Raw genomic sequence first — 11248 nt, 5'->3', positions numbered from 1 at the left:
TTTTATAGCCCACAGTGAACTGTTGATGCTGTGCCGGATTTCCGGGTGACACCGACGACCATGCCTTCCTGGTCCGCTGCTCAAGACTACCGTCCATCTTCAGGGCACGTGCGATGACCAGTGAGATGTGCGGCTGCACAGTGGGTAATCTGCACAAAGGCAGAGACGGTTATGTGATGCTCGCAGTTATCGTCGCTACTTTGCAGTGGTGATAACTTGACGTAGCTTTACATAACATAACTGACAACTTGGCATAACTTGAGCACCTGAAGAGTACGATAACCACTGAGCCATCGTGCTGGATTCATCATTTCAGTAAATATGCATGACAAATTCTAAGTGGCTGTCATAAAACATTGTAACTAATACCCACATTCCGTGCAGCACTCTACCTCTACACTAAATACCTACTGCGAATACTGACCTCTGTATGCATTCCCTTTACATTAATTGGAATAGAATACTTAGAAAACTTGTGCCACTTATCATCATTGACTCGCTACGAGCTGTTGAGAATGCTGCCCCATAAAACGTACATTCAGTGCTCCTTGCAAAAGGATCCCAACTGAAGAATATTCAAGCATTTATTCTTATACCCGCTATCGAACAAGCGCTTCAAAATACCCTGCATGTAGCCTGGTACGTACGCCGATACTCAAACGGGCACAAGCCATGCAAAACCTATCAGGCAAACTGCGAACCAGTTCACCACTGTTTTGCGTCCACAACTTGAAACACTAAGACGAAACAGCATACTCATACACCAGCGTGTGCTCTTTGGAACAAGCGGTTTACAGCGCTTCCGTGCCATGCTCATTATCCAGAAAAACTCAAACAGCACATAGTGGCTGCAGGAGCGCCATTTCAAAACCATACGTGAGCTTCAGACAACAAGCTCATTATTGTAAGGATGAAATACCATCTCAAATTCAGTTAAGTTTTTAGTTCAAGTGCAGCCCGGACAGAGCAGTAAAAAGGAGACACTTGCATGCAGGCACCCTAACCTAACGCTGATAGAAAAATCAACGAAAGCAACGAACACGCTCAAAGTAAGAATTATTTCATTGAAACAACGTGTTCATCAAAAGGCGCAGCCATAATAAAACAGCGCGAGCAGAATTGCATTCGCGGCGCAAATAAGCGCCAAGTTACATTAGCGTTTTTGTAATGTAGCAGTCTGAGATGCAGAAACGCATACTCTTCCTCTCGCACAATTGGTACTGGAGAAATTAGTGCACGCGTAAGCGGGGTTCATGAACGAGCCTCTCGGAACAAAATGTAAGCTATCTCTTATCGAGGCGACTGTTACTGAGCTTTCGAAATGAATTGCCCGCAGACCAGCAGCGGCGGCCAACGGCTCGGATAACAGGGATGTACGAATCCATATGTGTGCAACGAAAGGGGAGACGGTATGCAGCCCGTAGGTTCTTCGCGGTGTTTGTACACGCTCGCCATTCGCGCCGTCAACCACTTTTTTTTTTCAACCATCACTCTATCAGCATTGCTCCACCGCCGCTTCACTAAAACTTTGACAAACGCCTCGAGCTCTAGTCAATAGCGTTACAAAACATCTTTGGTGAAACGTCGCTGCCCACGACGCGCACCGAGTGAGCGGCTACAACAAGCAAGCAATTAATGCACACCTCTCAATGAACAGCACTCCATGGTCCCGACAGGCGATAACACAAAGAATAAAAAATAAATGTAATCCACCTCAGAACTTGATTGTGCGTTTTCGTAGATGCCAAGTAAATCGTGCTCATACGGCTCTAACTCATAGTTTCATTTTGGCCTTCACTCACGGGCTAAACGATATTTCTGGCTGTGCACCTACCTTTCAGCACGGAAAAGCCAGTAGAGAGCTCGCGAGGAGGGCTTACCGTCCCGAGTTTCGCACCGAGTGCCTTTCTGCGTGTTAGGAAAGAGCGGAACAGACGTAAGCGCATTATTAGAGAACATGGCGGCTGCCGCTGCTCACACAAACGTGCTTACAAACGCCGCTTACAAACGTGGATAGGAAGTTTGTCGCTGCGCACATAATCTGATCTGCACACACAGCACTGCTTAGAGTGGCTAAGGTGACCAAATGAATAAAAATAATCGTGTAGACTTACCGTAAGTGGACGATTAAGTTGAATTTCAATCAAAACGTAATCCACGAGAGAAAACGCCGCCGACGGCGACACACCGGCGCACACAGTTGTTTGCTGCCCGGATGATTTTCCGCCGCCTCCGGGCAAAATGGGTAAAAAGTGAAACAGAAACCAATTTCGCGGTCATGTCTATATTGGTTGCACTCTTGCCAAGTGTAGCTTGCTCTAGCATCCAAGAACACAAAGAGCCATTGGTTTAAAGCATAAATTCTCCACTCGCGCGTTAAAAACCTTTTTACTTTCGCGAAAACCAAAACCGAAACCTTACTAATTTGTCCATGTGCGCCGCATCTCCCATCGAATAGTATGTGGCGCCCTTTTCAAATAATAATAATGCTGCATAGCATAACGTCTTTTTGGCGTGTGCTCGTGTTTGGAAAACTGGTATGGACAACAGCGTGTTATCGCCTCCGATGCAGCAGGTGTACGGCGAAGAACGAAAATATACTGGGTTTCTGATTGTTGAGTCGCAGCACTTTTTCACGTGAAGGCAATCTGGAAAGGTATAAATGGCATATCTTAATTAATTCCGCAGAGAACCATGACCTTTGAGACCCTTCTAATCATGTTTCTGAGAGATGGGCACATCCTCGAATTCTCAACCCCGTTATTCCCCCTTATTTTACAGGAGGTTTTAAGGAGAAATAAATGTACAGTCATAGATGAAATGCTTCTTAATTTATGCGCGTTGGACAGTAACGATAGAACGATGTAATGGTATATTCTCGAGCGATTCCTTTAAGGGAGAGCGTGTTCGTTCGATGCAGTACCTTTTGCAGCACCCTTACTTTAGAATGGGTGCCTTTCCTCGCTCTACCTGTCAGCATTAAAGATTATTTAATTATATTCTCAATATGCGTCGCGGTTTAAGGCAAATTAGTTCTTCAAAGCTTCTAAAACAATATACAGGAAGGTATTGCATTGCCGTTGGACAATATTTTTTTATTCCTGAAATAGCAAAGCATGCGGAGGACTCTGACAATAGTTGCGGTCACCCAATGCAGTTTGATTCGTGGGGGTTTAACGTCCCAAGCCAACTCAGGGAATGAGGGACGCCGTAGGTTTAGGGACGCCGGAAATTTCGACCGCCTAGGGTTGTTTAACGTGCACTGACATCGCACACTACACGGGCCTCAAGAACTTCGCCTCCATCGAAATTCGACCGCCGCGGCTGCAACGAACCCGCGTCTGTCGGGTCAGCAGCCGAGCGCCATAACCACTTAACCACCGCGGGGGCCCGATGCAATTCTACTCAGCATGCAGTGCGAAAAGAAATGGATATTTTATGGACTTAGTCGAAAAACAGTGTATACATTGTTAGATAAAATTAGGGTTGTTATAAACAATAGACAGTAGTCTATATGCAGTCTAAAGGTTGTCTATAGACGATAGGAAATTAAAGCGGTTAGAGATTTTCGTCTATAAATTGTCTATAGGTCGTCATAGACCAATGGCTGCTAAGCCGGTTATAGTCTAGTCTATAGATGGTTTATAGATTGTCTATAGACAAAAGGAAATTATAGCGGTTATAGGCTTTAGTCTATAGATGGTCTATAGATTGTCTATGGACAAAAGGAAATAAGGCAGGTACAGACTTGAGTCTATAGAAAATGCATTGACCGCCTAGAGACAAATGAAAATTATGTCTACTATAAACTTTGGTCTATAGATGGTCTAAAGACTTTCTATGCACAAAAGGAAATGAGGCAGTTATAGACTTCAGTCTATAGATATTCTATTGACCATCTATAGACAAAGAAAACTTGTCTGTTACAGACCAGCCTACAGATATTTTATAAACCATCTATAGACAGAAGAAAATTAAGGCGGTTATAGACTTTAGTCTATAGATGGTCTATGGACCACCTATAGATGGTATATGGACCACCTATAGACGGAAGGAAATTAAGGCTGTTATAGACTTAAGTATATAGATAATCTATTGACTGAATATAGACAAAGGAAAATTATCTCTGTTATGGACTATAGTCTGTAGATGATATATAGACAGTCTATGGACAAAAGGAAGTGAGGCCATTATTGACTTTAGTCTATAGATAATCTATTGACCGTCTGTAGACAAAGGAAAATTGTCTTTTATAGACATTAGTCTATAGATAGTCTATGGACCATCTATAGACAGAAGGAAATTGATGCGGTTATAGACTTCAGTCTATAGGTAGTCTATGGACCATATATAGACAAAAAAATTTCAACGGTTAAAGACTTTAGTCTAATTATTTTCTATAGACAGTCTATTGAAAACAATCAGTCTAAAGGGCGTCTTTAAAGTCTATACAAAGTCTATGGACAGTCTATAGACCATTTTCTTAAGGGCCAGGTGGTCGAAATTTTTCCGGAGCCCTCCACTACGGCACTACTTCCTTTCTTCTTTCTTTCACTCCCTCCTTTATCCCTTCCCTTATGGCGTGGTTCAGGTGTCAGCCAAGATGTGAGACAGATACTGCGCCATTCCCTTTCCCCAACAACAAATTTACATTTAGGTCTTTAACGTGCCATAACTTCGCACAGCACACGGGCGCCTTTGCTTTTCCGCCTACATCGAAACGCAGCCGCCGCGGTGGGGTTCGAACCCGGGTACTCGTATCAGTGTAACCGAGCGCTCTAACCACTGAGGCATCGCGACTAGTCATCGGGTTGTTCCGTGTGCTCCGGCTTAGTAGCCGAGCGCACTAACCATTAAGTCACCGCTACGGGTTCCATTAATGATTCCGAGGAACAACGGGATGGGCAAGGCGCGAAAGGTCTCGCTGGAGAGGAGAACGTACCCTGTGCTAAGGAGGAGGCGGACACGGACGCACCGAAAAACAGGAAATTTGACTCAAACGCCGAGTAGAGAACCCTGACAAGAAGATGCACTGTAATTGCTGTAAATAAATGCTGGTGCATAATCCGCATATTTGTGGTGGTTCGGCTTCGTCGGAAGGAGCGAGGAAAAGTTGAAAGGAACCTGCTTAACTGAGGGCGACACTTCTTGTTACAATACAGCACAATTAGCCAATGCATGCAACCCAGCCCCGAACGGATAACATGGAGACAAGCTTATATAAAGGGTGTCCCATGATGTTTCTAACGAACAATGAGTTTCTCCATGCTATTGTGCAGACGCAGTCTATTTATTAGTAAGTACTGCTAGCTGAAGTACATCAATGTTTAACAGCGGAACGGTTTTGGACATACGAGGCTTCAAATATATACCTCTAATTTTGGCCAATGATTACAGTAGAATAACGTTTACAACACAATATAAGAACAATAATAACTCTTAATGTCAAACTACTGTTTACCATATATAATTATTCATAAATTTTAATTATGTTATAACATTTTAGCACAGCATCAGTACAATATTGAGTTTGAATAAAGCTGCTATGATGCAAAATACAGTGTTATTTGTTAATTTTTCGCATTAAAACAACGTTCCAAAGTTTCACATTTGTAACGCTACTGCAATTTACATAATTTCATAACATATTATTCTGACATTCGGTGCTGCCTGTGGCGCTTCATGTCAGATGGTGGCCTCGCAGTTCGGAAAAGACGCGAACACGCCTTTTGCTCCACACGATTGCTTCACACAGGCGGTGCTGAAGAAAACAGCTTATTTAGCCAGGTATGAGGGCATGAATTAAGATATGTGGGTGGTGGTGGTGAAAAATTTATTTCAGTTTAAGACACGCATGTCTTGTCCCCCGCACGGCCCCACCGCACTGAAACGTTCATGTCCCGGGGGCCCATGACGCTGGCAGCCCGGCCTGCGGCGATGGCTTGCTTGGCCGGGTCCTCGGAGCGCAGTAGGGTCTCCCAAGTCTCCCAAGTGGTAAGGTGCTCCAGGCCCCGCGGAAGGTTATCTACCGGGCAGAGGAAAGGCATATTGTAGAGAGTGGCTTTGGGGTGCTGGCAGAGGGTACAGGAGGGGCATGTGTGGACTCGGAGCAGCCACGGGATCGGGACGGGGAGAAAGGAAGGAAGTATTGGTGGATCGGGCCCATGTAATGTGGAAGAGGGCAGGGTAATAGCCGCAGCGGGGGCAACAGGAAGGGAAGAGCCCTTGCAAAAATTTCTTTAGACAGTCAATAGACTTCTGTCTATAAAGTGAGTAGACTTTCTATAGACAAAGCATAGAGAACCGTCTGTACGCAATAAAAATCCTATAGACAGTCTCAATACGACCTGCAGATTTAAGGCCATACGTCTTTAGTAGATCGTTGCCTATAGACTACGAATAGACAAAAACGAAATGTCTATAAGAAGGCACTAGACTACAAGAAGTCTATCTATAGACTGTCTGCAGGCCATTTTCTTAAGGAAGGGTAGGGTAGAAACGGTGCAGGAATGCGAGCTTCATGTACACGCTAGCTCAGATGAGGCGTGGGTGCGGGGGCAGGCTACAGGAGGTCTGTTACAGGGGGTTAGCGTAGACGGCGCGGTCAAGTTGGGTGGGAACAGCGCATCAGCGGCTTAGCTTCATGCAGGCGAAAACTCACCCGGAGGCGATGGCGGCTAGCGACGAGAGGCGCCGTCACATCAGTTCGTTGCCGCCGTAGATAACATATATGTGCTTAATTTCCCGTAGCGGTGAGGCAGACCCGCAACAGTTAAGCAATGAGAACAATCTGCTTGTCGGTTATGGAGGGCAAACATTTGAGGCGGGCTTCGAGCGGGCGCAGTGCAGGGAGAGATGCGTGCCGAGCCTCGGGCACTGGCGCTCGATCCACCAAGCCGCTGCCCACCGGGTTTTGGGTTGCCTGCCAGGCGTGTGTTTATCTACACATTGCCCACCCTGGAAGGTTTCAGTTAAGTCAATGCCTGGTCGCGAGAGGTTGCTCGGGAAGAGCAACTTGGGTCTCGCAAATTCCACCGATAGCAGCACCTGCCACCACAGGGAACTGGAGCACCGCTTAACTGCTGCACATCTGCACCAGGGGCAGTATGAGGACTCCCAGGGATATTTACGAATGTAAACTGTAGAGAATGACCACTTCTGCATACATGGGCATTAACCCAGTATCGCTATCCGAACAACTTGCATTCGTGAACAATAGACCCGAACACCGGAACCGAAGTGAAAGCAAAAGTGCATGCATGCTAGCGCACCTAATTAGCACGCAGCTTAACTACGCAAATTGACCGCAATTATTTTTTACAAATTTACGTTTACATTGCTGTCTTTGAATGTCGCGATTTACGCAAAATGGGTAAGCGTTGTCAATTTTGTCGCTCCTCGCATTTCACTCCTCCTGTAGTCCCTTCCCTGCTGGCGTTACGATGAAGGCCAAATACAAAACAGTTGTCCGCTTATAACACTGAATAGCCCCGGAATAGTAAACTGTGTGGTTTAACGTCCCGAAGCGATGAGCGTGGGCTATCAGAGGTGCCGCGTATGATGGGTTTCCGACGGAGTTATTCACCGTGCGCTGACATCGCACAGCGCACGGGTGCCTTTTGCGTTTCCCTTTCGTCGATCGACACGCGGTCGGGTTCGAACCCGGGTACTCTGGCTCAGTAGCCGAGCGCAGTGACCCCTGAGCCACCGCGGCGGGTCGCCGAAGCGGGTCAACGGGAAGAATTAAGCTCCTCAAAACTGACAGTGCACATTGTTCACTGTATACTGGAGGGATATGGGCGAACGTTTATTGCCGTTTCCCTTTCCCACTTCTTCCCGCCAGGCCCAAAAATTGGCCCAGCGCTCCTTCCACCCTCCCCTACGATGCAGCGTCTTCCTCAGGTGTGCGTGGTTGGGAAAGGCTGTCTTATAGGCCCCCCCCCCCCCCCCCCCCCCGCTTAAGAGGCAAACCCCGTTTCGAACGACTCGACTGCGCGTTGCTGCAGTTGCAGAAAAGTCATTGCTCCTGTGGTATTTATTGGAACCGCTCGCACCACGGGAAAGAAAGCCTTGGTGGTGACTTAACAGTGGCCGGGATTGGTGCATTCAAAGCCGTTCGCGGTGCACACGGCGCATCATTACGTTACACCATGGTTTTTAGATTAAAGCTCAGTCGACGACGCAATCACAGTGTCAAGGGACATGCAGCCGTGATAATTATATACAGCACGCACGAAACCTTTATAGCCTGTAAGAGTGCTCAGTTCGGAAAGTCGTGTTTATGGGAGAGGTCCCATTGGAGGTCTGCAAAACCCATGCGGGATGGCACATATCCTGTTCGCATGCACCCTTTCTACTTTGTGTAGACAAATGTCTTCCCATAATTTCTTCTTCAGATGCACGCCGTTGCCACGACACCTGCCATTGCGAGGCGTAGCGCTGGTAACAGACGAAACTTGCAACGCTATACCCGTACTGCCACCCGCTAATTTGGCGCGAATGCTCAAGCTCGTCACTTGCAACTTAAAGCCATGTTTACAGCGCGCGCTAACACCGAGGGCAACTTTGGGTCCGCGGCGCCATGCGAGGCAGACGGTGCGACTAGATTTGGTCAACGCCGCGCATGCGCAGAAAGCAGGTGACAAGTTCTCCCTGGCCCTTCAGAGGCTGGTTGCATTGGCGTTAGAATTTCTAGGGGCCATTTTACATTTTACGACGCTGAAGCGGAAGCTCTCGTACTTTAACCGTTAACTCTCTGGTACCTGTAAGTCAAAAACTTCCAGTTTAACATGCGGTAAATTTTTAGGTCGCATGACACAACACAGGTTTAATTATAAATAGCACTAGTGGGCTACAAGGTAGTTCTAAAAAGTTAGCTGCATGTCTTTATGTGAGGTTTAAGCGGATACAGTCAATATACACGATGCATTGCCCTTGTTGCATCACTGACATTTTCTTTAAGACATACAAATCTAGCATCCAACCAAGAACAGGTGAGTGACAGTCGGCCACCAGGGAACGGCGAGCGAGCAAATTAAACGTATTTTGCAATTTTCGTTAGGACAAGTGCTGCCACCTAGTTACGGGACAGAAAACTACCGCCGCGGATACCTTGAGTCCGCGGGCGCTGTCTTGGTGGTTACGTGACATGATGGATGAATGAAAACGCATGCGGTGATTTGTGAGGAGGTGGCGCACGAAACGCGTCTGCAGTTGTTGCGGAACGCGTCATGATCAATGACATTGCTATATTGCAGTTAAATATTCGCCGGAAGGGCTTGGACGATCACCACAGTCGTGGCCTAGTGCAGTGATTCGACTTCCGGCCACCGAGCGTGACGGACGCGTTATCATGAGCTCCGTCGGAGCGGTTTCAGCGGCGCAGTCGGGCCGCGGTAACAGGTTTTTTGCGGCTACTGCCGAAGATTATCAGGTTATTCTGCCCAATCTGCCATCCGGACGCATCGTCGCCAACACCGTTTTCATGCACGGCGATCCAAGAGCCCGGTCCTATCGTGTTGAAGACTACCGGGACACTTTGGCCAACCTCGGTGGGCTCCCCGACGTTGTGGCGTTGCGGGCGTATCAAATGAACCACGTGTGGGCTGTGACAATGACAACTGCTGATGCTGCTCAGAAGTTGCTTTTGCCCGTCGACGTGAAGGTAAAGGATCGCCCGTGTTTGCTCATTGATCCGGATAACCGAGAGGTTCGCGTAAAGCTGCAGTGGTTGCTGCATGGCGTTAAGGCGGAACCGCATGGCGCGATTTCAGGCGCGATTGACGCGCGGATGGTGGGACGCGCGCGTCATTTTGACGCGTGCCCAGTATGATCCGTCACGAAATCGCGCCGCCGCGTGCTCCTACTCGGAGGAGAAAAAAACGCCTCACGCGGCGCGTCCGCCAGTCAGAGTTCAGGTAAGTCACGTGGCATTTGGTCACGTGGCATTTTGGGTTTGTGGTTTTGCCACCAGATGGCCTTGCTCTCTGCGCATATCGACGGAACCTCTTTGGTGCAATTTTTTTTCTCGGCTGAACTTGCGCGTGCGTCAAAGAAAACACGTGCTACCGTGATTTCGTTCTCGAATCGTGTTCACCTGAAGTGGACAAAGCAACCTTCAACTAGGCCCTAATACCTTAAGTGGAGAAGCGTCGCGTCCTGTGGGACGTACGCGACCGCAACTACAAAAACAACATGAAACGTGGCCAGGCTTGGAGAGCTATATAGCAGATGCTCTCAGCGTAGACGGTATGCACCAAATCTGAATCTGTGCACACGTGATGTGGCTGCCCTGCTTGTTCTATGTACATTCGCCTCGACAAGCATGTGAACTTGGCATGTTTACCCGCCGTTTTCGTATTTATCTCGCTGGCAGAGAGCATGCCGCCGCGACGCGAAAGCGCCGCTCCCTTTTTTCGTGCGGGTGCTCGCGCGTCGGCGGCAACGCGGGCGTTCGCCGCGCGTCGCGTTTTTCGCTCGCGGAAAACGCGCCTTGCGGTTCCAGCTTTACCGGTGAAGACGTTCGCGTGGCACTGTCGCCCTACGGGAAGGTGTTGGAAGTGACCCGGGAGAAGTGGCGGGCGCTCGGTGTCACTGAAAAAGGGTCGACGACTCGTACAGTTGGACTAAAATTGCATGCCGACGTCAAAATAGACGATATTCCGCATCAGCTCAAGATAGCCGGAGAGCTAACTCTTGTTGTTGTGCCGGGCCGCGCTCCTCTGTGTCTGCGCTGCAAGAGCACCGGGCACATTCGTCGCGACTGCAAAGTGCCGCGCTGTAGTCGTTGTCGTCGTTTCGGCCACGTCGATGCTGATTGCGCAAAGACGTACGCCAGCGTAGCCGGACCAGTGCAGGCAAACGACATATCGGACCACCTGATGGACGAGGAAGACTCAGAGGAAACAGCAAGGACGAGCCGTAACCTGGTTACGCAAGGTGCATCGTCGAACTTTCAAGGGGAACAACTAATTGACGGTGGGGGTAAACCCGCAGACAAGCGGCGACAAGACGACGCAGAAGGCGGGAACGAGAAGGATGAGGCAAGCACAACGGGCCACCCCTCTCCCGGAGGAGGCGAGAAACCACCCACCGAGCCGGCACCAGTCACCGTGATGGACAGCGACAGTATTAGTGCCGCTGCAAAGCGACCTCACGACGCAGGCGAAAATGGGAAGGAGCTTAGTGTCGTTGCTGCAGACGAGCCGCCAGCCAAGACGACTGTTGGACGGCGTCCTTCATTTCGACC

This window comes from Amblyomma americanum, chromosome 8 (genome assembly GCF_052857255.1).
Source record: "Amblyomma americanum isolate KBUSLIRL-KWMA chromosome 8, ASM5285725v1, whole genome shotgun sequence".
Taxonomy (NCBI): Eukaryota; Metazoa; Arthropoda; class Arachnida; order Ixodida; family Ixodidae; genus Amblyomma; species Amblyomma americanum.
Note: the sequence above shows the minus strand (reverse complement) of the source record.